Source organism: Cygnus olor, chromosome 8, assembly GCF_009769625.2.
Source record: "Cygnus olor isolate bCygOlo1 chromosome 8, bCygOlo1.pri.v2, whole genome shotgun sequence".
In the NCBI taxonomy this organism is placed as follows: Eukaryota; Metazoa; Chordata; class Aves; order Anseriformes; family Anatidae; genus Cygnus; species Cygnus olor.
The window spans coordinates 5,352,454-5,359,475 of record NC_049176.1 but is presented as its reverse complement, the minus strand read 5'-3'; the positions used below and the strand labels follow the sequence as shown (position 1 = coordinate 5,359,475).

The following is a 7,022-nucleotide window of genomic DNA, read 5'->3' as shown; positions in this document are numbered from 1 at the left end:
ACTACAATATTTGATATAGTAGAAGAACTAAACTTAATTTATATTTCAAATATCTCAAATCAATACTTCTCTTCACATTCCGCACATTCTCTCTCTTCCCGCCTCTCCCCAGGAAACAATTAAAACTGAAAAGTTAAGGAATAGATTGCGAGTTATGAGTAATGTAAGTTTGTCATAGAGCAAACTGAAATACTGCTGACAAAAAACAATCAGTGTATATTTATACTGAAGAATCAACCATTGCACTTTTATCTTGCCCAACACAGCTTTTAAAATCCTATACAAACTCTATCCTTTTCCCTGAAATGTTATGCAGGCTTCCTCAGCCTCAAACTCCAGTGGAAAACGTATTGGCTGTTTCTGTTCTCACAGTATATTTGAGCTAAACTGGAAGAAAAATGTATGTGTGTATATATACACATAATAAAACAAAAACAAAAAAACAAAACAAACACACACACAAACAAAAACAATACATACTCAACAATACTCTAATGAACAGTACCAGAGAACTAGTAGATGTAAGCAGAGGAAGAACCTAGATATGAAGAAAAAAATAATTGTCATTAATACAGGGATGCCTACCTGCACCCATTTGTAAAGCAGCAGTATATTGTGAGGAGTAGATCTAGAAAGGTGTACTAAGGACAGGATCCTGTTGGGACATGGTCAAATAGTGAATGATAGCTTCTGGCATTAAGGCTTTCTTCAGACCGTGGAGTTAAGAAGACCACTGTTCATCTTTTGTTTGCACGCTGGCAGAAAGCTGCCATCCAGTGAAAAGCAGAAGAGGGATTTGCCCTGAAGACTTGACTAGCAGGAAGAGACAAGGTGCATTGTGAGGACCCTAACAACAACTCTTGCATTGCAGAGCTTTATCCTTAATGAATGTGGGCATAATTATCAGAAAGCTTCTGAATTATGCCAATAAAAACAAAGAAAAAGAAAAGGATAATAGCCACATTATTAGGAAATATTTTCATAAGCAATCCTTCTGGGGATGAAGGAGTTAGTGTTTGTGTCTGATATATTCCAGTGCTAGTGTTCTCTCTGCCAAACACTGAGAGCTGCAAAGGAGGAGGAAGGAGACAGTTCCACTGGGATTTAGGATGGTGCTCACAGCAGTCATGACCTCCTGTCACCACCATTACTGCTCATCGTCTTTCCTCATCTATTCTTATATGTGCTCAGCATCTCCGCCTAGTGACGTACACAAGCCAGGAGGGGAGGATTACACAGGACTCAAGAGTACACCCAGATCTTGTTAAAGCTGTCCTCTGCTTTCATGTTGCGCAGAAAATCTCAGGAGAGGAAAAGGGCAGAACTTTGTGGATTTTATGCTATATATGGTTTTATCATGATATACAGCAAATTGGCTGAACCAAATGACTTAGTGGCCATATAATCATATCACAAAGGGAACAAGCCTCTGGCATCTGTCCAAACTTGATGTAACAGAAGCTGACTGTATCTTTCAGAATACATATATTTATATATGTATATATATATATAATATAATATATATATATATTATATATATATATAATATATATATGTATATATATATAATACATAATTCCATTCTTTTTCTATGGAAAACACTCTTGTGTTTCGTTTCAGTTTTACTTCTCCATGATAATCTCTGGGTTTTTGGGTGCTGAGCCTACCCCTGAATATTAAGAACTAGTATTATATTTTTTTTAAATGCTCTTAGTTTGTAACAGGCTCCTCTCGAGTTAAATGCTCTGTAGATTGAGAACCCCAGTAACACCCGTGACAGAACAGCCATCGCCCATCACCTCCTCTCTGTTTTATTGGCACCTGCTCGTGTGGATGCGAGGCCGGACAAATGCTCTTGGCTGCTGCCTATGAGTTTCTTAGGATGAAGCCTCACCTGCTCCTCACAGCAATTCTTTTCCTGCCCTGCTTGCCTAATGCAATTATAGCAGCTGAAATTTCAATTTTATTTTTTTTTTAATGTGCTAAGTGTATGAGGATATAAAGAAGTACACATGTTGTGTGTTATGAATTATGGTGAAGCTCCTGGATATGGGGCATTGAGACTGGGCTTTATGTTCTATTAATTATGTTGGTATTGCAGCAATACCTGCACAATTCTCAAAAAGGCTTCTCTTCTGTTACAGCACAGTCAGTCCGCGTTAAATTGCAGAACCTGTTCTCTGGGAGTAAGCAGAGCATAAATCTCTCCTCTCCACAACTCACAGATAGGCTGAATGTCAGTTATACATTAACTGTGCATTTGTTAGTCAAAACCTGCGTATGACCACAAAGTGAGGAAACTATGAACTATGTTAAAAGTGTATACTTCTGGAATTGACTTGCAACCGTTTGTCATTCTGGTGGTATCACTCTGCTGCATCTCTCCTATTTAAAGCATGTATATTTTATGAAGCATTAACAGACAAGCAAACATATAGACCTCAAAATCCAAAGCCTGCACTATTCTCAAAAAGTAGCCATTGAAATGAAGAGAAATTGCAAGATCTGCTCTCTCAATATAGTGACTCTGTATCTGTAAAAACAAACAAACACAAAAATTCTAGAGGTATATTTTAAGATACCAAATCTGAAATGTGATGTTCGTACATGTCATTCACATGAAAGAAAGAATCCAGGAAAGAATCACCACGTTGAAGGTTACTTCTGCAGTGACTAACTGATGGGAAGGTAAAATATTGCTATCTGGTCTGGGTGAGGAAGGACTCTGCAGTATTAAAACTCCTTTTCTTTTGAGATATGTACAGTGGAAGAGAAATATAAAGTTGTTATACTTTTCTCTGTTCTCTTCATTCAACTGTTTCTCTACTCCCCATTCATGTTTCAGAAGAAAAAAAATGGAAAAAAGGGATGAAATCCACTTTTTCAGATCTAGCTTGTGGATTGGGTTAAACATTTTCAGTGGCAGAATATTAGCAGTTAATGACGCTCAGATTTTTTGATCTGTAGCTCATTAATAACTGTAACAAACCATTCTGGAACCCAGCGTCCCATCTTTCAATTCTTTTCCTGTGTTGCAAAGGGGAAAGAGCTGCCCTTGCTGGCAGACTGCAATTCCTATGGGACATGAGTGATTAAAAATGTAACTGGCTCCTTGCTGTTTTGCTGTCCTGCCGGAAGAATTATTTTAGGAGCATTCAAAGGAAAGAAGGCATGGTTCCATAAGCACAGTGTCTTTAATGATGCCTGTTAAATGACAAGCAATTTTCTGCATTGACAAAGAATAAAAGGTTTATTTATCACTGAAAATTGAGATGTTCCTGTCTTTCCCTCTCCTCTGCTCCCCACGTCTCATTTTTACTTCTCCTGATGAAGGTTTCCACGCCTCTTTTGAGCCACACGGGCAGCAATTTCCCATGTGATACCACTGAAGGAGTGATGATCACCAAAAAGAGAAGTGAAAACAGTTAGAAATGAGCAGCTGGAGGTATGTATGGTGCGGAAGAAGGGTTTCCCAAAGTGAGTCACTGACAAAACAGATGCCTTCTCATATCGCAGCTCTGTCCCCTGTCCCACCTGCCCTCTCTGCACCTTGTTCCTGCCCGCTCCTCTCCCCCTGCTGTGCTGAAGGTCAAGGGAACTGCTGTGCTGTGCTCTGATGGAGGGAGATGATAACATTTTGAAATGTTCTTTCAAGTCAATTCCTGATTGATTATGTGGCAAAATCCACAACCCTAGCTCTAAGCAAGGGAGAATTGCCCCACAGTTCAATAAGTATAATGAGAAGATCTAGAGCCAATTAAAATGTGATGAGGCTATAGAAATGCAGCCAAGGTATGCAAGGCTAAAAAAACCTCAAACCTCTCAAATGACCCTCCCTCTTCCCCCAAAACAACAGATGGAAAGCATCCGATTGCCAGGACATTTGTGTCACAGTGAATGCTAGCAGCATACGTCAAATAAAACCTAAAGGCTCATCTACCGAGGGCGTGAATTTAATGTTCCCTCTCCTGTGCAGAGGGCTACCAGAAGGTTCCTGGAGTCCAGTTCGTGTTTGCCTGGCTTGGCCTGGCTGTTCTGAACAGGACTAAACAAAAACGATGTAGAAGTATTACCAAATCAAAGAAGCTGAAATTAATATATTTATAATGACTTTGATAAACACCATCCCCAAAAGTAAAGATTCTTAATGCACAAGAGAGTTAAATGGGAAAATGAATAACATCAGTTTTACCAAATATAAAAGTCAGAAACAATAAGCAGTCCTGCTACTGTTCTGTCTCTGGTAACTTGCGTTAAAATATATATAAAGCATTCTGGGAACTGAAGCAATGCTTCAGTTCAATAAAACTAATGCAATTAAAGAGAAAGAATCCTGTTTTTCTCCTGCTTGCAATTTAAAATGAGAGCTTCCTAAAACTTGTGACCATTGCTGGAATCCAATTGAGGACCCCAGCTTATCAAATTCCCAGCGCTGGCACCATGCCTTTGAGGTATTATAAAGTGCTACTCATCCCACCAGCTCTGTCTATAAATGCTCTAGATAACTTTAAAGTGCAGACACCCCATTTTGAAACAGGCAAGTGTTCATTGTGAATCAAAATGGAGTCACCAAATTTGTGCTGCCTTCAGACAGCTCCTTTTTTCTGCGAGGCAACAAAGGAAAATGCGTTAGCACAAAAACATCTCCCTTTAACATTTTTTTAAACTTGGATAGCTTTGCGGGACAGCATACCTACACAAAGCTGCAGGTTTCTGAGATCCTGTAGAGCAAGCATCTTATTGTGTAATTCATCCAGGGGCTGAGAAACTGCCGGGCTAATGAGCTCTCCTGCAGCCTCTTCCCCTGCAGGTGCTTCCCTAGAAGCACTATCTTAAATCAGACACCTCCATGCCAGATGTAACCCCCAAACAAACAGCAACCCCTCCCTCCCAAAGTGGCTTAAGAAAGCCACGGCAGCACTAGCATCTGACTATGATGAAAGCACAAACTTCTTTTCCATTCAGTCAGTGGGAGCTGAATTAATTCCTCAGCTTCTTTAATGCTGGGAGCCATGTCTTGGGAATTCAGTATGTGAACATATTAATCTCTCTGATAGGCGATAATGCAATATATTACTGATGGGGGAGCCAGCACATTAGCACTGTGATAGTGACCCTGACCAGAAGATGACTGAGCGGGTAAGGAGAGAAGGAGCTGCTCTGGCTTGAAGGCACAGCCTCCACTTTGGCAGGCAGTTCTTCACTCTTGTCCCACTACTAATTTTCCGATGCATTACTTTGTCACTTGGGTATCCAGAAATGCTCATTAAGAAGGTTTGTGACAGCCTCTGATAATACACGTCTGTGGTAAAATAATTGATCCCTCTTTGCAGTGGTGATCTTTAACACTCGTAGGGCATGGTAGATTATTAGATGGAAGGCACTCTTTGATGGTCTCTAGAGTAATACGTTATCGGACAGCAATGTGCCAACAATCTATCACTTACAAAATCATGTCATCCCTGGAAAAGGGCCTGGCAGAAGGGGTTAGGGGAGGAAGAAAGTTTAATTATATTTGTGGAAGAAAAGGTGTCCTGAGAAGAGTGGACAGCCTGATTATTTATTGGATGCTCAAAACCACTCAATGCAATCTAAGAAAAAGATGAGGCTCTGAGATATGGTGGTTCACATTACTGTTACAGGCACTAGCCTTGAAGTCAAGTTCATGCTGAAGAACAAAATTACCTCTTATAATATGTAGTTTACTTCTGAAAATGAAAAGGGCAAGAGATGTATTAGTAATGTTGGCATCAGTGGAGGCAGCTGTTTTTAGATATTTGGTATTTCAGGGATGTGAGTTTAGCATCGTTATTAGAACTACAGCTTACTATATTCCTTTGCAAACTTTCTAACAGTGAGCAGATGGTTGTCCTATTACCAGCCATTTGCATTTAACATATTGTAATGATTTATATACCACATGTCACCGAGCAAAGTGAAAACAGTCAGTGCCAACTAATTAGCTGAGTGTGAAGACGCATATCTCAATGTATATATCCTTATTGTAATCAGATTTTATCTTTTTGGTTGTTAATAGGTTTAATGTGCAACATAACAGAAATACTGATGTCAGTTAGACATGAACCACAGTGTCCCTCTGTCATCAGGACAGTGTTGTTATCATTAACACTTACACTGGTACTCCTGTTATGCTGTTTTATGAGTGATGGGACAGGGAGGACAGATTATAACAATCCATTGTGCTTCTCTACCCATCTTTCTTAAGTGTATTTTTAAGTACTTTATAAATCTTGGTACACCAGCTACTGGCTCATTTACAGCTCAATGCGTGCCTACATAGGTGGAAGTGGGAATTCCGCACGGTAGAGAAGAAAGACACTGCACAGCACATATAAAGAGAGAAATGGATTTAAGGGTGAAAATGAAAGCAATTGACAACTTGATCACAAGGTCTTCCAGGAGGTTTACAAGGAAGAAGCAGACCACTATTGATACCTGCATAACCATCAAGTTGGAGGAAAGACTAAATGGTTCAAAGAAAGAGTGTAACTTCAGAAAAATGCTCTCCAGTGCTGGGATACGGGCATGTGTATGTACCATGTGTATGTACCATGTGTGTTGCATTGTCCATAGAATGTCCCAAGGCCTGCTCAGCCTTAATCCATAGCATTAGGCAATGGATTATCAGCCTCTTCCTGGAATGTTTTGTTTGTTTTGAAGCTTATGTAAAAATAGTGGTCATCACCTGAGAAATGTCAAAATAATCATCAGTGAAGTAGAACTCTGTTACTCCTGAGTATGGCTGTATTTCCAACATAAAGATCATACCAACAAGATATTTCCTTTTATTAATTGCTACTGTTACTTGCCAGAAGTTGGGCTGTAATGCTGTGTGAATAACCAGGTACTGTTAATGGACTGACTCGAAAGCTCCAAAAACTCCATGGACTGCAGAAATTAGAAGTCTGGTTTTGAGTGGTCTCATATGGGAGTGGTAGTACATCAAGACGTTCTCCAGCTCCTGCTCCCTCCTAATGTCATTAGGATGCCTTCTGCCTTTC

The 7,022-nt window shown here is 39.8% G+C and overlaps 1 protein-coding gene across 9 annotated transcripts in view; it reads right to left on the bottom strand.

The window, feature by feature from the left end:
• NTNG1 (netrin G1) overlaps positions 1–7,022 on the bottom strand; it is a 156,804-nt gene that overhangs the window by 74,472 nt on the left and 75,310 nt on the right. The gene's annotated exons all lie outside the window — the stretch shown is intronic.